The sequence below is a fragment of the Giraffa tippelskirchi genome, chromosome 2, assembly GCF_054371585.1.
Source record: "Giraffa tippelskirchi isolate mGirTip1 chromosome 2, T2T-mGirTip1v1.2.pri, whole genome shotgun sequence".
NCBI classification, from domain to species: domain Eukaryota; kingdom Metazoa; phylum Chordata; class Mammalia; order Artiodactyla; family Giraffidae; genus Giraffa; species Giraffa tippelskirchi.
The window spans coordinates 62,220,928-62,245,590 of NC_137276.1; the positions used below are offsets into that span (position 1 = coordinate 62,220,928).

The window sequence follows — 24,663 nt, forward strand, 5'->3', positions numbered from 1 at the left end:
AGCAACTTAGCAGCAGCAGCAACTAATATCTTTATGGCTCTTTATACTGATATCTGGAGACTTCTAAGTTTCAGAACTATAACAGAATAAGTTTCTGCTGTTTAAGCCATCCAGTTTACAGTGATTTGTTATGGCAGTCCTAGGAAACTAACATGTCATGCAATGCAATATTATATGGCAATAAAAAGGAATGAAGTTCCTTTAGAAAATTAAGGAAATGAAGCTCTACTTTTAGAAAATTAGAGATACCAAGGGAACATTTCATGCAAAGATGGGCACAATAAAGGACAGAAACGGTACAGACCTAGCAGAAGCCGAAGATATTAAGAAGAGGTGGCAAGAATACATGGAAGAACTATACAAAAAAGATCTTAGTGACCCAGATAATCACGATGGTGTGATCATTCACCTAGAGCCAGACATCCTGGAGTGTGAAGTCAAGTGGGCCTTGAGAAGCATCACTATGAACAAAGCTAGTGGAGCTGATGGAATTCCAACTGAGTTGTTTCAAATTCTAAAAGATGATGCTGTGTAAGCACTGCACACAATATGCCAACAAATTTGGAAAACTCAGCAGTGGCCACAGGACTGGAAAAGATCAGTTTTCATGCCAATCCCAAAGAAGGGCATTGCCAAAGAATGTTCAAACTACTGCACAGTTGCACTCATCCCACACGCTAGCAAAGTAATGCTCAAAATTCTCCAAGATAGGCTTCAACAGTACCTGAACTGAGAAATTCCAGATGCTCAAGCTGGATTTAGAAAAGGCAGAGGAACCAGAGACCAAATTGTCAACTTCTGCTGGATCATAGAAAAAGCAGGAGAATTCCAGAAAAGTATCTACTCTGCTTCATCGACTATGCTAAAGCCTTTGACTATGTGGATCACAACTGTGAAAAATCCTTCAAGAAATGGGAATACCAGACCACCTGACCTGCGTCCTGAGAAATATGTATGCAGGTCAAGAAGCAACAGTTAGAAATGTACTTGGAACAATGGACTGGTTCCAAATTGGGAAAGGAGGACAACAAGGCTGTATGTTGTCACCTTGCTTATTTAACTTATTCATATGGTACATCATGCGAAATGACAGACTGGATGAAGCACAAGCTGGAATCAAGATGCCGGGAGAAATATCAATAAACTCAGATATGCAGATGACACCACACTTATGGCAAAAAGCGAAGAACTAAAGAGTATTTTGATGAAAGTGAAAGAGGAGAGTGAAAAAGCTGGCTGAACACTCAACATTCAACAAACGAAGATCATGGCATCCAGTACCATCACTTCATAGCAAACAGATGGGGAAACAATGGAAACAGTGACAGACTATTTTCTTGGGCTCCAAAATCACTGCAGATGGTGACTGCAGCCATGAAATTAAAAGATGCTTGCTCCTTGGAAGAAAAGCTATGATCAACCTAGATAGCATATTAAAAAGCAGAGACATTACTTTGCCAACAGAGGTCTGTCTAGTCAAAGCTACGATTTTTCCAGCAGTCATGCATGGATGTGAGAGTTGGACCATAAAGAAAGCTGAGTGCCGAAAAATTGATGCTTTTGGACTTTGGTGTCGGAGAAGATTCTTGAGAGTCCCTTTGACTGCAAGGAGATCCAACCAGTCAATCCTAAAGGAAATCAGTCCTAACATTCATTGGAAGGACTGATGCTGAAGCTAAAGCTCCAATACTTTGGCCACCTAATGTGAAGAACTGACTCATTGGAAAAGACCCTGACGCAGGGAAAGACTGAAGGCAGGAGGAGAAGGGGACGACAGAGGATGAGATGGTCAGACGGGATCACCGACTTGACAGACATGAGTTTGAGGAAGCTCCGGGAGTTGGTGATGGACACGGATGACTGGTGTGCTGCATTCCATGAGGTCACAAAGAGGCGGACAAGACTGAGCGACTGAACTAAAAAAGAAATGAGGTACTGATAGATGATATGACATGGATAAACCTCTAAAATACCATACGAAATGAAAGAGGATTGATATAAAAGAGAACGTATTGTTTGAAAGTATTATATATTGGGAATATAAATTTAAAAATTCACAGAAAAATACACTGTATATATCTTTCCATGTTAATAAAAACACCTTCATTACTAAATCAATTTCTGCCATATGGATATATTAATAAATTCAAAAACTCAAAAGACAAAAGACAAAGATAGAGAGATAGGTTAGTGGTTGCCTAGGGCTGGAAGAGAGAGGAACTGAGGAAAAATGGTATGTTTTGAGGTGAAGAAAATTGATTTCAAATAATATTAAAAGTGACTGTAGTGATGATCGCACAACTTTATGAATATACCCCCAAGACAAAGTTACACATTTTAAATGAGTAAATGGTATGGTATGTGAATTCTATCTCAATAACCTATTAGGAAAAAAAGATGAAATACAGGAAGAATAGTCAGAAACTAATGAGATCTGCTTCCTACTGGTGGGTAGAAAAAGTATGAAAGAGAGTGAAAACTGTAATGTGGAAGAAAGGATGAGTGGAGAGAGACACTTCACTGAGTATCTATGTAGTCATGGTAACTTTTAATATATCAAAAAAAATTTAACATGAACCAGGATGTGCAGGGAAGTCTGTGGTGTTGGAGTGAAGTAGACAATACCAATATGAACCCATATTTTAAAAATACATATACACAGATACAGAAGTAGATAGATGTGTTTATATATTCACATATTTTCTAATCTCATCCATAGAAATCTAAAAATAGAGACAATCCAGTAGAAATGAGAATGGCCAGTGCCAATAAAAGGATCAAAGGCTTCTTAGAGAAATGGCTGATTCCATGGCTACGGCTAAATACAAGATGATCTTGGAATATTCATGTGTCGGAACATAAGGAAATAAAGAAATGATATGAGCATGTTGAAAGGGCACAAGAGACAATTTAGAGGTGCTTCCAATGGCCAAATCTAGAACTATCTGAGCAACAAATAATGATACTAATGGATGTGCATCCATAGAATAAAATAAGTATCTGTAAGTACATGCTGATATAAATAAGTAAATGAATACACAAATGGGGAGAAGAGAAAGCTCTTTCTGATGACAGAATTCCAATTAATAAATATATGATGAATAATAAAAATTAAAAAATCATTATGTGGCTGACACTACAGTAATCATTATTACTAATCAATCAATGGATGTTAAAATTTGAGGGCAAAAGTATAATGGGGGAGAGATGAAAGATACAATCTCAAAGTATCGTCCCACAAAATATTTTGTTGATTAAGAAGAGAAAAACATTAATTTACAATGGAGAAATGTGAGAGGCACCATCTTATGTAAGTGATCAAAGTTAATGTCACCACCAATGAGGCAAACTGATATCATATGCCTCTTGATATGATGTACTGAGGAGAGTAAAATATTATCTGTGTGGTATTCTTGCCTAAAAATGCATAACGTGAATTTTACCTTGAGGAAACAGTCAAACTCAAATTGAGACATTCTACAAAATAGCCGGGCAGTACTTTTTAAGAGTATGAAAGTCACAAAAGACAAAAGAAAGACTGCAAAACTATGCCAGACTGTAAGAGAATAAGAGGAATTGACTAATGACTACCGCAATGTGGGATCCTGGATTGTATCCTAGCCCAGAAAAAGAACATTACTGATAATTGGCAATGTATGAATAAGGCCTGTAGCTTTATTAATACTATTCAATCAGTATTAATTTCCTCATTTTGATCATTTTACTATAATTACATGAAATATTAAAGTTTAGGAAAGCTGGGTAATTAATATATGGAAGATCTCTATTATTTTTAACAACTTTGCTGCAGAAAATGAGAAGTTAAAAAATTAAGACCAATGCTGTTACAAACATCCTTGTGTATAAATCTTTGTGCATAGGCTAAATCATTCCACAGAATTACTTCCTATAAGTAAAGATACTGAGTCAAAGTTATACATTTTTTAAAGATATTTGATATGTATTTCCAAGCTATCTTCCAGGAAAGTTGTACAAAATTTCTCCCAACAACAGTGGGTCTCAATTACTTTTCAAATTTCTAAGATGTACCAGATGATCTCTAAGATCATCTCTAGTTCTTATTTGCATCAAAATCTTACATTCCACAAATTAGTTTACATGTTCCCTTTAGAATATATTGTTTCCATGATCACTAGTATAAAATGAATTCATGCTTATTTCTACAATATATTTCTACAATATTTCTACAATATTATTTCTACAATATATTTTTGGGTAAGATTCATATAATTCTTTCTTATTCTGTTTTCTAGTATATATCTTACCTGCCTTACTTAAGAATAAGCTCTGATGTAAAGGCCGTATGTCTGTTTCCGACATTACCTCAGCACAGTAGGTTACACATAACGGTGGTTCAATTTAGCACTGTAGTAGTTAAACAAGTTGCAAGTTGCTTTCTGCCATGACATGTTCAGACAGCTATCTGCTGACATTTTAAGTCCTGATTTTGCTTGCATGAGGTCCTTCTTCATTTTGCTCTGCTTATATCTTTCCTAGTTCTTTGTAGTTCAGGCTGCACTTGCAGAGCGGGTACCAAGTTTCAGCTAATCCTAATAAAGGCAGGATACTTGTCAAGAGTAGAACATGGAATAACAGACATTCAGATGTAAGCTGTGGTGGCCCAACTGTGACCACAAACCTTTTGTTCTATCTTAATAAGTTGTCTTCTGCATCAGTCAATCCTAGGAACTAAACTGAGATTCGGTCTAGATTCCCTATCTTTAGCCCTGAATATTATCATTCCTAACACTCTAGTCTCTATCTTCTAAATCTAGACGGCTTTCACTCCAAGGTGTTTGCTAGGAATTTGAGTATGTGCCAGCTCCTGGGAACCTTCCTTTTTAGAAGACCAATGCAGCTTTTATTGGAGAAGGAACTGGAAATCCACTCCAGCATTCTTGCCTGGAGAATTCCATGGTTAGAGGAGCCTGTGAGTCCATGGGGTCACAAGAGTCGGAGATAACTTAGCGACTAAACCAGCAGCTTTTATATAAAAATAAACCTCTCTGAATGACATTGACTGACTCCTGAGAAAGAGTTTTTCTGTTTTCCTGCTACCATTCCTAGCTCATATAATATCTTGGTGGGTTCATACTAGAATTCCTCAGGCTGTTGTACTCCTGTGGAGACTATACCCAAACTGACTTGACACCAGATTTGCTATCAACGTGTGTAACCAGGACATCTTATTTAAACATCTGCCTCATCTGGGTTAAGTATTTTTTAGTCCTTATTGACTTGGCTTTCTTGACTTTCCTATGTAACTGATCTACTGTGCTTCCTTCTTGGATCATTAATCAACTTCCTATAATTTAACTTACCACAGTTTTGGCTTGTGAATTACAAAAACAGCACAAGAGGTCAATGCCCAGAACCCTCTGGTTGGCATGACTCATCTGGAGAAAAATAATCATCAAGACAGTATCTACTTAATACTTCTGTTTTCCTCTGTTACATAAAATTCAGAATAACTTGATAGAAAAAGCTATGCTTTGAATCTGAATTGAGACCACCATATACACGGGAACACATGGAAAGCTGAGTTGCAAACAGATCCCAGATTAAATGTCAGTACTGTCAATGGTGACAAATGCCTCCGTACTTTACAGATAAGCTTACAAGTGGCATGCTGGATTGGGTTCTTGCTATCATGTGTTAAAGAAACCTATTGACTTTCCTTATGATCCACTTCTTAAGTTGATATACCAATGTACAGGTTTCAAGAAGTTTACTACAGCCAACTGTTCCATTAAGGTTGAAAACACACACACACACCTCCCTCTCTCCCTCCCTTCTTTCTCTCCTTCCTCCCCTTGCCCTGCCCACCCAATAGTTTTCTGTACTTACAAAACATCCAACCAAACAAACTTGAATATAGAGATTCTTTATAGAGTAGTATAATATAAGAATAGAGATTGATGAACCTGAGGTCATTTCAAAAGAAATCTTTTAAAATTACTCCCTGCGTCAAATTTTCAAAGTAGCTAGAGTCCAGGTTCTAAAAAGTTTAAATCTCTATGGATTTGCTATGAGGGCTTAGGTCTAAATGTGTCAACAGATTCCAGAATAGCTGACTGCAAAACTTTGTTTGATCCTAACAAATCGCACTGTTGATCTTTCAAATAATCACACTACAGTCTCTAATTTATGGTAAAATCTATTGCAAGATATAGAAAGTGAAGGCCATGGTTTACTTTCTAGAGCTCATGATCACATTCAGCACAAACAGCAGTTTAGGTTGAAATATGAACCTTGCTAAGGGAACTATATAATTGTCCCAGGGAACTACACTTTTTGCATAGGCCTCTATCCACTGTTCCTCACCTAACTGTCCTTAAGACCTACACATCCTCCTCCAGGTATCTAAACATCATCAAGAGGGAGTAAGAATTTTAAAATAATTCCTTTATTAAAATGTGAGTCTCAGAAAAAAATGTTCTATAGAAAATTCAGTGACAAAGATTTATCTGAAAAATTTCACAAAAAATCTACTTTGAATCATAGAAGATAATCACATTATACATCATATAAATGTAGACTCTTCAGAGAAGACATATTCCTACAGCTTTACATTTTAGGTATCTCTACCATTCAGTTCTTTTTCTAAAAAAAAATTTTTAAGTGTTTATTTATGGATGTGCTGGGTCTTTGCTGCTGTGCGTGGGTTTTTTTTTTCTAGTTGTGGCGAGTGGGGGCTACTCTGGAATTGAGGTGAATGAGATCCTCATTGCTGTGGCCTCTCTTGTTGTAGAACACGGGCTCTAGGCACACAGACTTCAGTAGTTGTGGCACATGGGCTTAGCTGCCCTGCGGCATGTGGAATTCTCCCAGGCTAAGGATCAAACCTATGCCCTCTATATAGCAAGGTGGATTCTCAACTACTAGACCACCAGGGAGTTCCTACCATTCAGTTCTTAAAACAGTTAAACCAAGAATATCTCCTGGAAATGGAGACATTTCTCAAATGCTACCTGCTGCTTCTATGTGGGTTTAAAAATTGGAAACATATAGCTTATCTTATTTTAAACACTATTTTGACCTTCTATATCCAACTTGCAGTAATTATTAATATTATCAGAATTCCCATCATTTTATTAACAGAGACAGTATCTCCTAATTTAGTATCAATTGCAAATTTTATTAACGGGTTACTTATATTTTTCCCCTAATTTATGGGAAAAATGCTTAATAAAAACCAGGCCAGCAGCAGTTCTTTTTGAGAGTACTTTAGTATAAACTTTCTTCATGACTGAATTCATTAGCCTCTTGCATTAGTCTTTGTTTATCATCTTTAAACCAAGCCAATCTTTATTAATTTTCTAAGCCGTTTTCCCTAGTGCTTTCATCACAGTTTATATATAGCTCCTTTGCTCTACAATTTTTCTAACCCTATCAAATTTGTCTCATTCTAACCCCATGGGATTGTTCATCACTAATACGTTTTAGAGGGATTATTGCAGCTTTTATTCTTTGGCATTTAATTTAAAAAAAAAAAAGGATCTTCATCTTTAGTATTTGTTGATCCCTCTGAAACAGAGCTTTATAAACAAGTGTAAGTATAGTTTCCTTTCTTTTACTGAATTATGATAAACTGACCACAAGATGTTTCTCGGCCCAAATCTCTTTCTTCTTAGCATGTACTTTAAGCACTTAATCATGTCCTGTGCAGTACAGCATTCAAAGGCCTATTACAACTTACCATTTCATGCTTACCCACACCCGTCTCCCTGATATGTAACTTTCTTTGTGATACATCATACCCTTTAAGGCCTCTTTGCCTTTTGATCTTAGTGCTCCATTAACTTCAATTCTTTTGCAATACCAACTTGCCAAAACTGTAAGTATTCTTCAAAGCCTAATTCAAACACCACTTCCTCTGTGAAACTTACAAATTTCTTCATTCTTTATCCTATAAAAATTTGCTCATAAAAGTTGTATACAACTTCTCACGTTGTATTAGTGGACTATGTCTCTTCTAGATTCCAAGAAAAGGAGATTTTGTCTTATTTTATCTCTATAACTACAATTTTTGACATATAGAAGGCATTCAATAAAATGACCCTGACTTGAATTCATTTGTACTGCTACTTTATTGTTTTAATCTATTGGTATCTTGCCTCTCCAACTTGTTCTTCTTGGAGTTAGAGATTTTCAGACTTAAATTCTAAATTATCTGGCATATTCTTAGCACATGATCAAGAATTTGTGAGTTGGAAGAAATGTCAGAAATAACATAAGTCCAAAACATCAACCTATGAAGTAATTCATTTTACTAAATACTTTTGTTTAAATATCTATAATGACTTGCATGACCACATAGGCTGGTTTGCCCAGGATAGTCCTATTACAATTAATAGTATCTCCTTCCATTTCCAAAAGTATGTAAGTTTTGAAGACAAGTTTTATGGTTATTCAAATAATGAAAAACTATTTCCTCACAAGTACCGGACAGCTGAACAAGCCCTAATTATTATACGTTTTGAATTCTGAACCATGTGAATGTACTGCCTACTCACAAGGGTTTTAAAAAAATTTTCCCTTTGTTATAGGTGAGTATGGGTGAAATTCTAGAAAATCATTAAGAGTATAGCCAAAATTTATTATAATGAGTAAATCATATAAACTAGGAGTCCTTGCGTCTAGAATCTAATGCCTGATGATCTGAGGTAGAGCTGAAGTGATAACAATAGAAATAAATTATACAATAAACGTATAGTGCTTGAAACTAACACAACATTGTAAAGCAACTATCCTCCAATTAAAAATAAATTTTAAAAAAGGGTTCACTGAAATTTTAATATATGGAAATTAAAATCAATGTCAACAGAACATTAATCATTAAGGTTGTAGGAAATTAAAAACAAACAAAAAAAATAATGCGTTTCAATCATCCCTAAACCACCACTCCGCCCCTGGTCCGTGGAAAAACTGTCTTCACGAATCAAGTTCCTGGTGCCAAAAAGGTTGGGGATTGCTGATATTAAGTGCAAAATAATTAGACAAAAAAATAGGCCTCTTTCTTGGGACAAGAAAAGCTCTAAATATAAGAACTTAAAATAGTTTAACAGAAACAGGGAAAAGCTAAATAAACTTTGTGGACCAAGATTAAACAAAGGGGGAAAGTCCCCAGGAATACTGGCTTCTATGGGGCTACTTTAAAAATCAATGATTCAAAACTGATGTGAGCTTCTTAAGATGTTTAATTGGGATAAACTGTCTGATCCTAACAATAGGAACAAGGTAACAGTTAAGTCTTCATTTAAATAGTTTTTCATATTAAATGTAAAAACACTTTATTCCTTTTAACTGAGGAAAAATTTAGCTGTTCAATTATCTGAATTATACTTATCTGCTACCCTTCCAAAGATTTTTATCTGAGCCAAAAACTTGCATGCAGTGTTTAAGCCAAAATAAAATTTTGCTGCCAAGTTGTAATGTTCTGAAAAATGAATTTTGGTGTCTAATTGAATTGCAGAAAAATCACTTACTGGGTATAATCAATAATTACTCTGAAAAATATTTGGTAATATACTTCTTAGGTAAATATCCCTTTATAAACTTTGCTGCTGCTGCTGCTAAGTCGCTTAAGTCGTGTCCGACTCCGTGCGACCCCATAGACGGCAGCCCACCAGGCTCTGCCTTCCCTGGGATTCTCCAGGCAAGAATACTGGAGTGGGTTGCCATTTCCTTCTCCAGTGCATGAAAGGGAAAAGTGAAAGTGAAGTCGCTCAGTCGTGTCTGACTCTTAGCGACCCCGTGGACTGTAGCCTACCAGGCTCCTCCATCCATGGGATTTTCCAGGCAAGAGTACTGGAGTGGGGTGCCATTGCCTTCTCCTTATAAACTTTAAAGAGCTTTAAATTATAGAAATCAATTATATGGAGTTTTAAAACACAACAGATACATTCTCTAAGAACTATTTAAGTTAATGTCTATCTATCTAGGGCTTCCCAAGTGACTCTAAGGTTAAGAATCCGCCTGCCAATGCAGGAGACACAGAAGACATGGGTTCGATCCCTGAGTCTGGAAATGACAACCCACTCCAGTATTCCTGTCTGAAAAATTCCAAGGACAGAGGAGCCTGGTAGGCTACAGTCCACAGGGTTGTGAAGAGTCATAAATGATAGAGTGACTGAGCTCATTATCTATCTATCTATCAGTGTATAGCTAAACATAGCTATCATCTGGATACCCATTCGCATACATGAAATGCATTTATATGTACACACTTTTTTTCATCAGAATGTTTTCTAGCTCTAACAGATTCTAACTAAGGAGTATTGGAGGGTATTTGGGAGAAACTCTAAAAAACACAGTTAACCCAGTATGGACTAGTTCGTGCATAGATGCTTTCTTAGATGAAGGCACCCCTGGATGTATTTCTACATGAAGATTTATTGCTATTGATCTTTCGGTTAAGTGTGTAGCGGGGAAGGAGACAGTGATCATTTAAACAAACATTGTTAGGTATGCTGTGAGCCAGGGGTTTTCCAATCCTGGTGCTATCCATATTTTGGGTCAGATAATTCTTTGTTGTGAGTTGCTATCCTGTGAATTAAAGGATGTTTAGTGGCATCTCTGGCCTCTATCCATTAGATACTAGTAGAATTCCTCAACCCTCCTCTACCTATTTCATTGTGACAACCAAAAGGAAAGAGAACAACTGCTCCAAGGTGAGAATGACGGCTGTAATAAATACATGAGGCAGCACAGTACAGAATAGATTATACTAGATTAAGAATCAAAAGGCTAGGTTCTAATCCAGCTGTTTTTGCCTCTAACTTTGGGGTCATGGGGAAATTACCTAATCCAGCAGTTTTCAAAGTGGACTATGGAGTGCAGTATTGCTAAATCAGCTAACAACCTTACATAACAAATAGATCAGCCCACTTAACTTTCCAGGACCATATACTTTTTGATTTTATAATAAAAGATATTTACTAAGGACACTAGGTTCTATTGCTGTTGCTTGTAACAAACCAACTCATACATCATAAACAGCTAGAACAGTTAATTTTTTTTTTTTTTTTAATTTTTAAATAAATGAAGGTGTGAGAGCTGCCAAAGTTGCCAAGACTTGATGGGACAAGACCTCTGAGAAAACAGAACCTTAAAGAGCTATGCTGATGTGCTAAAAGTTGACTTTCTCCTTCAGGGCCCTGGTAATTCTTGGTTCTGGTGAATGGCTGAGAATCTGGGGAACTGGCTTATGCTAAGAGGGCTTCACCTTAGCTCTAAAGAATCTGCCTGCAATACAGGAGACCCCTATTTGATTCCTGAGTCGGGAAGATCCCCTGAAGAAGGAGTTCAGTTCAGTTGCTCAGTCATGTCCAACTCTTTGCGACCTCATGGATTGTAGCACACCAGGCTTCCCTGTCCATCACCAACTCCTGGAGCTTGCTCAAACTCATGTCCACCGAGTCAGTGATGCCAAATGACCATCTCATCCTCTGTCATCCCCTTCTCCTCCCACCTTCAATCTTTCAGCATCAGGATCTTTTCCCAAGGGTCAGTTCTTTGCATCAGGTGGCCAAAGTATTGGAGTTTCAGCTTCAGCATCAGTCCTTCCAATGAATATTCAGGACTAATTTCCTTTAGGACTGATTGGTTGGATCTCCTTGCAGTCCAAGGGACTCTCAAGAATCTTCTCCAACACCACAGTTCAAAAGCATCAATTTTTCAGTGCTCAGCTTTTCTATGATCCAACTCTTACATCCATACATGACTACTAGAAAAACTAAAGCTTTGACTAGTCAGACCTCTGTTGGCAAAGTAATGTCTCTGCTTTTTAATATGCTGTCTAGGTTGGTCATAGCTTTTCTTCCAAGGAGCAAGTGTCTTTTAATTTCATGGTTGTAGTCACCATCTGCAGTGAATTTGGAGCCCTAGAAAATAAAGTCTGTCACTGTTCCCATTGTTTCCCCATCTATTTGCCATGAAGTGATGGGACCAGATGCCATGATCTTAGTTTTATGAATGTTGAGCTTTAAGCCAGCCTTTTCACTCTCCTCTTTCACTTTCATCAAAATGGTCTTTAGTTCCTCTTCACTTTCTGCCATAAGGGTGGTGTCATCTGCATATCTGAGGTTATTGATATTTCTCCTGGCAATCTTGATTCCAGCTTGTGTTTCATCCAGTCCAGCATTTCACAAGATGTACCATGCATATAAGTTAAATAAGCAAGGTGACAATATACAGCCTTGTCGTACTCCTTTCCAAATTTGTAACCAGTCCATTGTTCCATGTCCAGTTCTAATTGTTGCTTCTAAACCTGCATACAGGTTTCTCAGGAGGCAGGTCAGGCAGTCTGGTATTCCCATCTCTTTCAGAATTTTCCACAGTTTATGGAAATGGCTATCTAATCCAGTATTCTTGCCTGGAGAATCCCCATAGACAGAGAGCCTGGCAGACTACAGTCCACAGGGTTGCAAAGAGTCGGACACAACTGAGCGACTAAGTGCACAAGAGGCAACAAAGCCAGTGGAGTTTCTGGCAAAGCCTGGTGAGACATAACCTGGAGTGAAGGCAATCTGAACTGAAGTGTCACGGTCGTGAAGGGGAATGCAGTGGAGTAAGATTGGTTCAGGGGTTTTCTCCTTGGAGGTATCTGCCAAATTTGTAAGGCAGCAGGACAAGAGGTCAACAGATTAAGTAGAAGATCCCTAAAAGACAGAGTAATGTTTTTGGTAGTTATATGGTGTCAAAGAGAACCTACCAGTGAGTAGGGATCCTAGCAAATACCCCAAGATTTCAGGAGACCTGCAGAATTTCAGGAGTGAGGGGGAAGAAAAAAAGAAATAGATTGAGCCTGATAAAAACTGCAACAAAACCTTGTGTTGCTTCACTTTCTGATCTAGCTTTACTCTAGCTGCCTTCTACAAAAAGACAGCATCACCAACAGAAATGCTATAATTTACTAGGGATAAAAGAAACAGATCTACAGATAACTGAGATATAGCTTTTGGACATTCAGTTTACTATTACTGTGATTAACATGTTTGAAAAATTAATGACAAGGTAGAGGATTACATTATAAAACTGAGATCAATAAAAAAGAATCAAATAATTTAGAAAAAGAAGAATGTGATTACTGAAATAAGTAAATCAACAGATGTGTTGAAATGCAGATAGGAGAAAGCAAAAGAGAAAGGATTAGTGAACTAAATGCTAGGTCACTGCAAAACACACAAGCTGAAGCTTGAGGGAAGAAAACGGATAAAAGATACAAAAAAGGTAAAAAAGACATATGGGACACAATGAAAAAGGCCCAGGATATATGTAATTGGTCTCTAATTGGAAAGAGAGGAATGCAGTATCTGAAGAGATAATAACTGGGAATTTCCCCAAATTGTTAAGTGACATTAAGAAGATGATCCAGAGTCAAAGATTTAAGAAGCTCTAAAAATCCCAACAGGATAAATACAAAACCAAATACAAAATTAAAGTCAAAGATAGAGAACAAACTTATGCTTGCCAGGGGGGAAGGACTGGAGTAAGAGATAGTCAGGGAGTTTAGGATTGACATGTAAACAATGCTAGCTTTAAAATGGATAACCAAAAAATATTATGGTCTAAAAAAAAATAAAATAAAATGGATAACCAACAAGGTCCTACTGTATAGCACAGAGAACTCAGCTCAATGCTGTGTGGCTACCTGGGTGGGAATATAGTTTGGAGGAGAATGGATACATGTAATATGTATTGTGAGTCCCCTTGTTGTACACCTGAAACTATCACAGTATTGTGAATTACCTATACACCAATACAAGATAAAAAGTCAAAAAACAAACAAACCAAAGTTAAGGTCAAAGAGAAATTCCAAAAAGCAGTAAGAGAAAATGAAAATATCATGTTCAAAGGACCAAGAATAAGACTAATGTCTGGCTTCTCAACAAAGATAAGAGAATCCAAAAGATAATGGAAGGTGATCACTAAAGAGTTCAAGTAATATAACCCAGTATATAGAGTTCCATATTTACTGAAAGGCAAAATGGAAACATTTTCAAGCAAAAACCAAAATAATTCACACACTGAGTGAAACACTAAAAGGGGAGCTGTTTAGGCAGAAGAAAAATTATGTAATAACTTGCAAATACTTAGATGAAAACATGGAAATGCAAAAGGGAAAGAAAAACAATGGAAGGAGTATATTCAGCTGCAGAAGATAACAGTATTTTGTCACTACCAGGCGTTAAGATATATGCAGAATTAAAATGAATGACAACAATAATACAAAAGATTGAAAGGTTTAGATGGATTTAAGATCCTACTATTGTATGAGAAGTGGCAAAAGTTATGGTTTATACTTGACTTTAATAGGTCAAGGATAGATTCTGTAATCTTTAGGGTACACATTAAAAGATATACCACTGGCAAACATATAGAAATGAGAATTAAAAACACCTGATTAATCCAAAAGATGCAGGAAAGGACAGAAAAAAGAAAACAAATATGAGAAAATAGAACATGAATCCAATTATATGAGTTATTTATATTTAATATAAAGATTCCAAAAGATAAAGATTGTCAGAATTGAAAAACAACAAAAACTATATGCTAACTGCAAAAAAACAAAACAAAACAAAACAAAAATCTTAAATTAAGACCAAAGAAAGGTAGAAAGTAAAGGAATAGAAAGACATACACCAATGCAAATAATAACCCATAGAAAGTTGGCTTATTTACACTAATAACAGATACCACAGACATCGAGGCAAGAGGCATTATTAGAAGAGGGACATCTCAAAATGATAAAACGTTCAATTTATCATGAAGATAAAAGAATTCTAAACTTATATACAGGACTTCCCTGGTGGTCTACTAGTTCAGAATCTACCTGCCAATGCAGGGGACATGGGTTTGATCCCTGCTCTGGGAAGACCCCACAAGCCTCAGAGCAACTGAGCCCACGTGCAGCAATTAGAGAAGTCTGCAAGCCTAGAGCCCATGCTCTGCAAGAGAAGCCACCACAAGGAGAAGTCTGTGTACCACGATGAAGACTACCCCTCGTTCACCGCAACTAGAGAAAGTTCGTGTATAGCAAAGTAGACCCAGCGCAGCCAAAAATAAATAAATAAATATTAAACAAAATAACGTATGCACATGTTAATAGGGATACCTTCAAAATACATAAATCAAAATTTGATAGCACCAAAAGGAGAAATACACAAATTCAAATCAGAGTAGGACTGTTAAATAAACCTCTCTTCATAACTGATAAAACAAGCAGACAAAAATAAACAAGAATATAAATGGTCTGAACGACAAACTTGACAAACCTGACCTAACTGTTTATATAAAGACCATATATAAGAATATCAGCATTTGCATTTTTAAATGCCCTAAGAATATGTATAAAATTAACCGTATGACATGCAGTAAAAACAAAATTACAACAAATTTTGAAGAACTAAAATCATCCAACATATCTGATCACAATAAAATTAAAGTCAGAAACAAAAAGATAATTAGGAAATCTCCAGATATTTGGAAATTAAGCAAAACTTTCTAAATAACTTAAGGATTTAAATTTCAAAGATGAAAATCAAACTAGATAATTGAGAAAAATCAATGAAGTCAGACTTGATTTTTTATAAGACTAATAATAATTGATCAACCCTGTGGAGGCCATCAAAACACGGCTCTCAGATCTGCCACGTGCCATAACTGACTGATGGAACTAGCTATGTTCTGAATCAATCACGGCTTTCATGCTGGGTCCATGCTTCCCAACAGCATGCGACTGAGCACAGCAGGAAGACAGTGGAGTTCTTTTTTTTTTTGCTGTCGCTTCATTTATGTATTTATTTTTTGGCTGTGTTGGGTCTTTGTTGTTGTATGGACTTTTCCCTAGTTGCAGTGAACGGAGTCTACCCTCTAGTTGAGGCATGCAGGCTTCTCACTGCTGTGGCTTCTCTTGTTACAGAGCACAGGATCTTAAGCACACAGGCTCTGGGTTGTGGCACGTGGGCTCAGTAGCTGTGGCTCCCAGGCTCTAGAGCACAGGCTCAACAGTTGTGGCCCATGGGCTTAGTTGCTCCATGGCACGTGGGATCTTCCTGGACCAGAGACTGAACCCAAGTCTCCTGCACTGGCAGGCAGATTCTTTACCACTGAGTCACCAGGGAAGCCCTGGAATCCTATTCTTGAGAGAGGTGGGACTCCGTTTGACAGCCTGGCTTGATGAGCAACTATGGCTTGAGGAATCCTCACTGATGTTGTCAAAACTTAACTGTATTACAACCTAAGCCTCTTCCTACTTTCCTTCTCTCGACCTACTTTCCTTCTTTCGACCTACTTTCCTTCTCTCTAACACAGGGAACAGACCTGCATCACAATTTGACAGGTCTCTTTGCCCCCTCTGACTGCCATCTTATTATCCTTCACAGGTGTTTCCTTCAATAAATCTTCTGATGTTTAACTTCATCTTTTCAAAAATGTAAACAATTAATTATCTGTGGCTGGCTGGGTCTTTGTTGCTGCCCACCAGCTTCCTCTAGTTGAGGTGAATGGGGGCTACTCTGTAGTTGTGGTATGCAGGCTTCTGTTTACAGTGTTTTCTCTTGTTGATGAGCACAGGCTCCAGGGTACACAGGCATCAGTAGTTGTAGCATGCTGACTCAGTAGCTGCGGTTCATGGTCTCTAGAGCACAGGTTCAGTAGTTGTGGCACATGTGCTTAATTGCTCAGAGGCATGTGGGATCTTCCTGGACCGGGAATCTAATCTGTGTCTTCTGCATTGGCAGGTGGACTCTTAACCAATGAATAACCAGGCAAGTCCCTCTAACTTCATCTTGGCATCTACTTCTTGGAAAATCCTAACTAAAGTAAACTTCTAGGAAGTGATCAAGGAAAAGAACAGAAATTTAATTCCAAGGTCAGGAATTTTAAAAAGAACATCATAAATCCTTTAGTAAGCATGAAGGTGAGAGAATAGTATGAATAATTTTATGCTAATAGATTTTAATATTTAGATGAAAAAATTCCTAGAAAAGCACAATTTATCAAAACTAGCGTAGAAAGAAATGGAAGAAGCTACACATTCTGATTCAATGAAAGAAACTGAATCTGTAATGAAAAGTCCTCCAACAAAGTATTCCCCAGGCCAGGACATTTTGAAGGGTGAACTCTTTACAATATTTACATAAAACTAACATCAATGTAATAAAACTCCTCTAGAACAGAAAAAGAAGCTTATCTAATTCACTTTACAAGATCATCATCATGTTCCTACCCAAACTAACAAATATTATAAGAAAGGAAAATTATAAGGCAAACTCTCTCTAAGCAATGCTGCAAAAATCAGAAAAACATAATTAGATCAAATCCAATGATCTAATAAAAGAATATCACAATTATATTGGGATTATCTCAAGAATGCAAAGATGGTTTTACCACTCCAACACCAAGCTATAATTCACACATTAAAAGGAAAAGAAGGAAAGAAATCATACAGCAATCTTAATAGATCAGGACAGTTACTGGATAAAACACAACATTCCTTCATGAGTTAAAAAAAAAATCCTTAACAACAGCAATAAAATTCTTAGTAAACTATTACTTGAAGGAAACTTCCTTAATCTGATAAAGAATATCGACAGAGACTATAGCAAATATCATTTTTTATGAACTACTGAAGGTTTTTCACCTCTTGGAAATGAGACAAAGATGCTCAAAATAACCATTTCAACTGTGCTCATATTTGATGTGCTGTACTGTGCTAGACAGTACAGTTGAGAAAAAGTTTGAAAGGAAGCAAACATCTGTGGGACTTCCCTGGTAGCTCAGTGATAAAGAATTCACCTGCCGATGCAGGAGACACTGGTTCAATCACTGATTGGGGAAGATCCCATATGCTGCAGAACAACTAAGCCTGTATGCCACAACTACTGAACCTGTGCCCTAGAGCCTGTGCTCCATAACAAGAGAAGCCACCACACTGAGAAGCCTGCACACCACAACTAGAGAGGAGCTCCCGCTTGCTACAACTAGAGAAAGCCCATACAGCCAAAAAAAAAAAAGTAAATATTTGGGAAAGAAGCAAAATTGTAAATCTGTAAATATTCACAGATGATATCATTATATTTACAGAAAATCCTACAGAACCAACAGATACATTACTCAAATGAATAAAAACAAGGTCACTATAAAAAAATCTATACATCGATAAAAAACAAACAGAAACTGAAATCTAAAAGGATGTCATTTAAATAGAGATTGCACTAAAAGACAAAAACTTGGAATCTTACAAAGATAGATATTACAAGACTATTACACTGAAAATAACAAACATTTTGAGAAAAATTAAAGACCACTTAAAATATCAGAGGGAGATACTCTATGGATTAGAAAACACACTATTATAAAGGTATCAATTCTCTCTAACTGAAATGCAGATTCAATAAAATCTCAAAAAAAATTCTATTAAGAATTTTGACAAAAAAAAAAAAAAAAAACTTTAGAAGGGGTGATAATAAACAGATCCTGGAATTTATGTGGAAATGCAAAGGACCAAGAAGAACCAGGAGAGTCCTGAAGAACAAAGTTAGAAAGCTGATAATCAGATAATAAAGGTGATTATTAACTAAATAACTGACAATGTAAACCGGTATAAGAATAAAGAGACAATGGAATGGAATAGTTGAGAAAAAGAGTTACAGATATAAAATCATCTGAAATGTGACAAAGGTATCAATTTAGCGCAGGTAGGAAGAGGATGATGGGTCAATTGGTTATTCATATGCGTAAAATGAATGAATCATGCCTTCTAGATCACACCATATTTAAAAACTATCTCTAATTCTAGATGGACTGTGGATCCACATGAACAATTTTTAAAACTTAAAACTTTAGGAAAAAAGAATAGGAAAATAAGAAGACATGAGCTTGGCATATGTAAAGATTTTCCTCAAAAGAACATGAAAGTTTATTTACCACAGAGGAAAACACTATAAATTTGACTATATTAAAATTAAAGGCTTTTCTAAGATACTTGCATCCTAAGGTTCAGTGCAGCACTATTTACAACAGCCAGGACGTGGAAGCAACCTAAATGTTCATCCACAGAAGAATGGATAAAGAAGATCTGGTATACATATATATATATACACATATATACATACATACATACATACATATATATATATATATATATATATATATATATATATATATATATATATATATATATATATATATATGATGGACTATTACTCAGAGTAGTCATAAAAAAGAATGAAATAATGCCACTTGCAGCAACACAGATAGACCTAGAGACTGTCATACTAAATGAAGTAAGTCAGAGAAAGAAGGACAAATATCACATGATATTGCTTACATGTAGAATCTAAAAAAACCCATACAAATGAACTTATCTACAAAACAGAAATTCAGTTATAGATGTAGGAAACAAAATTCATGGTTACTGGGGGAAAGGGCAGGGAAGATAAATTCGGATATTGTGATTGATATAACACACTACTGTATATAAAACAGATAACTGATAAAGACCTTCTGTATAGCACAGGGAACTCTATTCAATAATCTTTAATGGCCTTTATGGTAAAAGAATCTTAAAAAGAGTGATATATGTATATGTATAACTGATTCACTTTGCTGTACAGCAGAAACTAACATGACAATGTGAATCAGCTATACTCATTAAAAATTAAAAACAAAACAAAATATTACATTAGTTTCAGGTGCACAACAAAATGATTTGATATTTACATACACTGTGTGTGCTACAGGAAATAAGAATACAAAATAGAATTTTACAGTGAATAAATAAAATTAAAGGCTTTTCTAACCAAAGACTTGCATGTTGACTGTAAGAATTATAATCAATAAGACAATCAAATAAGCACAAAAACTTCAACAAGAACTTCACAAAACTAGATATTCAAATGCTAATAAGCAGATGAAAATGTGCCCCACTTCATTACAACAGGAAAATTTCAATTAAAAGCACAATGAGATAGTAGTACATACTTACCAGAATGACAAAACTAAAAAGATGGATAGTATCAAATGTTGGTGAAAATGTGGGGGGAAAAAGTCATTCTATATAAATTGGCACTGTCAGTTTGGAAAATTGTGAATTGTAACTATGGTAGTGGTTACATAAACATATGCATTTGTCAAAACACAAAGAACGTGACACTAGAGTAAATTTTTTACTTATTTAAAAAACAATTATCCTTCAATTAAAAAATAAATTAAAAAAAAAACCCAGATATGAAAGGAAACCAAAGTAGAATACAAACTTTACAAATATAACTGTATTACAAATGAATAACGTAATCATCTTGAAGTGGATGGAATAAAAAGAACTAACTTACTTTTGGATAACAGCATTTTGACTGCAGGGAGATCAAACCAGTCAATCCTGAAGGAAATCAGTCCTGAATATTCAATAGAAGGACTGATGCTGAAGCTGAAACTCCTATATTTTGGTCACCTGAAGCAAAGAGCTGACTCATTGGAAAAGACAATGATGCTGGGAAAGATTGAGGGCAGAAGGGGATGACAGAGGATGAGATGGTTGAATGGCATCACTGGCTCAGTTGACAAGGTTTGAACAAACTCCAGGAGTCGGGGATGGACAGGAAAGCCTGGTGTGCTACAGTCCATGGGGTCACAAAGAGTCGGACTCGACTGAATGACTGAACTGAACTGACTAGATACTGTAGGGGCAAAGACAAAAACAACTGTAAACTAACACTGTATGTCAAGGAAATATGTTTCACACAAGCGTATGGGAAAGCAATTAAAAACTACTTTGTTGTTTAGTTGCTAAGTTGTGTCCAACTGTTTTGCGACCTCATGGACTGCAGCCTGCTAGGCTCCTCTCTCTATGGGATTTCCCAGGCAAGAATACTAGAGTGGGTTGTCATTTCCTTCCCCAGAGGCTCTTCCCGACCCAAGAATTGAACATGCATCTCCTGTATTGGCAGGCAGACTCCTTATCACTGAGCTACCAGGGAAGCCCATAAACTACTTTAGGATGAAACAAATAGTAAGTATAGCTTATATAATGAAACCAGAACTTTCAATATCAGAGTAAGAGGTTATAAATAAGGAAAGGAAGAAGGTCAGAAATAACTTTATTGTTCTTTGTATCAGTCTGAACTCATGGAATTTAAATATATACATAGATAGAGAAATAACTATAAACAGGTGTAAAGTGATGGGTTTTTTAATATACATATACTGCCAATCTATTGGTAAGAGGGCCTAGAAGCAATGATTCTTAAGTAGCAATGAGCAAATCTAGTACTCAGATTTTGGTTTCTAAAAACATTTGCTAGTAAAAGGAGCTGGGGTTATTTGAAGAAGTAGTTGAACATCTTATGTTGTCAAAAAGGAAGGTAGTGCTTAAAAAAGTATGGGGACAGAGCAGGATAAAAAGCCTATATATTGGGTGATTCTATTTTTAAAAGAAGCAAAACAAATTGTTAGCAGTAGAAGCCAAAATAATGGGTAAATTTGGTGGGGGTAATGATTAGGAGGGGAGCACAAGGTGTGGGTTCTAAAGTGCTAGAAGGGTTCTTTTACTTGATCTGCTGCTCACTGGCATAGGTATGAAAATCATAGGTATGATGTGCCAACATAATGAAAATCTGAACCAGTTGTGTATCCATACTATATTTCAAAACAAACCATACAAGATATTTTATATTTTGATTACAGTGGCTGTTCCATGTTAATTGGTAAAATATATGTGCATGCTACCATATGTAATCTATACCTTAATAAATCTGAATAAAGGTCTTTTCAAAAATAAATTCTATAATAAGGCTAACATTTGCCTAGTGTAGGCTGTCTTCCATTTTGCTTTATAGCTTTGATAGAAAGGTGGGTGTTGAAAGAAGCCTCATTTTTTGACAAGCCTGAGATCACTAAAGCATACAAACCATGCCCCAAAGATAATACTTTGTCAGGAACATGACAGTTCCACATATGTCATTCTAAATTATTTTCAACCTCTGGATTAATTAAAGGACTTTGTCTTCTGTGGTTACAAAAAATTTTAAATGGAACATGAGTTAATAAGTTACCTTTTTATATTAATAGTTAAGAAAAATACATACTGCATAAAACCTCATCTGGTAAGAACTTTTTCCTAAGAATGCCATACATAGATGTTCTGAAAGAATGCTACTTTATTTGTTCCATCCACATCATTACCAGTACCTATGCCAATAAGAACAAGATTTAAAATTGGTTTGGCTGTAGTAGAGAACAAAGTGATTTGTAATAATATTTTGTAGCAGTAGGAGTTGTGATGATGTGCTGACATTATTCTTTCAGCTGTTGAGATTGTTTTTCCTTTAGACTTCGCATTTTCTTTTGCACACCTTCTGTGCTTTATGCCTACCAGAATTGCATTGAGCTTTTCTTAGAGAGTAACAGACAGCCCTGAGTGTTTTCAAAGAACATGAAAACTTAACTAGCAAATGGGGTGACAAGTTTAAGGACTCAAGAACATGAAGACTATGATGTGACTATCTTAAATTACAAACTTCCCAGAGGCAGGAGATTATTTAAGGTAGTATGTATATAGATTGCTTTTTATTGTGGAAGAGTCCTTGTTACTTTGTGATTTATTAAGAGAAGGATTCAACAAGGCCTGACTTATTGAAGCATTAGATGCTTAGCTGCTAAAAGATTTTGTTTCCATTATCCCACAGGATCATAGAACTTGAAGCAACGTTATCAAATCACCTAATCCAGTGGCTCTCAAAGTGAGAGAAGAGGATAGTAGCGTTGCTATATCACCTAAGGGGCTTCCCTGGTGGCTAACGGTAAAGAATCCGCCTGCAATGCTGGAGATCTGGGTAAGATTCCTGGGTCGGGAAGATCCCTTGGAGAAGGGAATGGCTATTCTAGTATTCTTGTCTGGAGAATTCCATGATCGGAGGGGCCTGGCAGGCTACAGCTCATGGGGTCGCAAAGAGTTGGACTTGACTGAGTGACTAAGCGCACACACATTATCACCTAAGGGAGTTTTTTCAACAAATTCACAACCTTGCACTTCTCTTCCCCCAGACTTGATCACCTCCATTCTTATACATCTTCTAGAGGATGCATACTCTAACTCCTCACAGGGATGTATCAGGTTGAGGGGAAGGTGTTTTTATGAAGGGAGGGCAATATTTACCAAAAGCCCATTAGGTGATTCTAATAAAACAGCACCAGTTTTTCAATTGAGAACCTCTGACCTAGTCTGTTTTTTCCTTTTAGGGCACAATTACAACTCAAACAGATCAGAAAGCACTCTGGAAGTATTCAGAAAAGTCTACAGTTTATTCTTCAGTGTACCTATTTAATTGTCTCATAACAGCTACTGTGTAAAATGTGTTATTTTCAATTCAGAACAAAAGTCCTATTGCTTCTTCCAATTTTCAGTGATATATTTAGTATAGAAACTTGGAAAAACTTAAACTTGCTACAAAGATATAAATATGTATATATGTGCATATATGTATATATTTATACATGTGTATGTAGAAAATCTTTTTTTCCACTACAATCCTTATTTTAGTAAGATGTTAATATTTGAAGACCTTATTAGCAGCTGCTTTGTGGTAGGTAATCTTCAGTCATAGTTTTTCCAAAGCTTATAGACACAGAAATGATTTCCCTAACCTGACTCCCATGTTACCAACAGGTTCATTCAACATTTATTAAAAGGATCAAAATGGATAGAATCAACTTTTCTTTCCTGCCTTCATCCCTAGTCTCCTACTCATTACTTTCCAGTCCCTCTCCAATCCCCTCACTCCCCAAAAAGCTCAGAACTCAATTAGCCTGCAAGCAATGAACCAATGATTAGTATGTGACAAAACCTCTGGGCTGGAAGGATAGAGGATGGATTCCCAAATGAAATAGAAGTAACCAAAAAAAAAAAAAAAAAAAAAAAGGAGTAAGTGGAAAAGTCGTTAGAATCACAAGCAATTTATGGAAGAAGAATTCAAAGAATTACATTTATAATATAAGAAAAAACAGTTTATTGACTCTATCTTAAAAGGAGAAAGGTCTCCAGAATTAAATACCAAGGAAACTAATTCTGTTACATTATTGCTAAATGCCACAAGCTTAGCAATGATCATTTAAAAGTACTCTACAGCGCAAGGTTTAAGGAACAATGATTCCTAATTAGTGTTTTAATAAGTGTGTTAGCACTGCCTTGTGCCATTCTGGAATGTCACTTATAGTAAATTAAGGGATACTTTCTTTCCCCATCTTCCATTAGTATTTTAACGCTAGGAGGTGGGAAAAAGCTGATCCATATTCAAGAGGGAAGGAGGAAAAACAATAACAAATTGGCATCTCTTCTGTGAATTGCCCCACAGGCCAAGCATTTTTATGTTCTTAATCATTATTAAATGACTTAACATGACACCCAGAGCCTGGCGAATGATTGCATCCTGACATGAGAACGAATTACAAATGAAATGAAAGATCAAGCCGTATTAGAGGATTGCCTCTGGGAAATGAAAATCTTTAATTCTCTTTTATTATTGACATTTATTTGGCTGCCATGAATAACAACACAGCAAAGAGATTCAGCTATGCTTCTGCATTGAATAGCTTATCCCAGGGCTCAAAACTGCATTAACATTTATCATGTTTGCTTTT

At 36.2% G+C, this 24,663-nt stretch overlaps 1 protein-coding gene and 1 long non-coding RNA gene across 8 annotated transcripts in view; one reads left to right on the forward strand and one right to left on the reverse strand.

The window, feature by feature from the left end:
• ADK (adenosine kinase) overlaps positions 1-24,663 on the reverse strand; it is a 519,359-nt gene that overhangs the window by 63,780 nt on the left and 430,916 nt on the right. The gene's annotated exons all lie outside the window — the stretch shown is intronic.
• On the forward strand, positions 1,886-24,426 carry LOC145536183 (uncharacterized). The gene is made up of 3 exons (XR_014075689.1): positions 1,886-1,932; positions 22,713-22,859; positions 23,266-24,426. It is a non-coding gene; the product is annotated as an uncharacterized LOC145536183 (long non-coding RNA).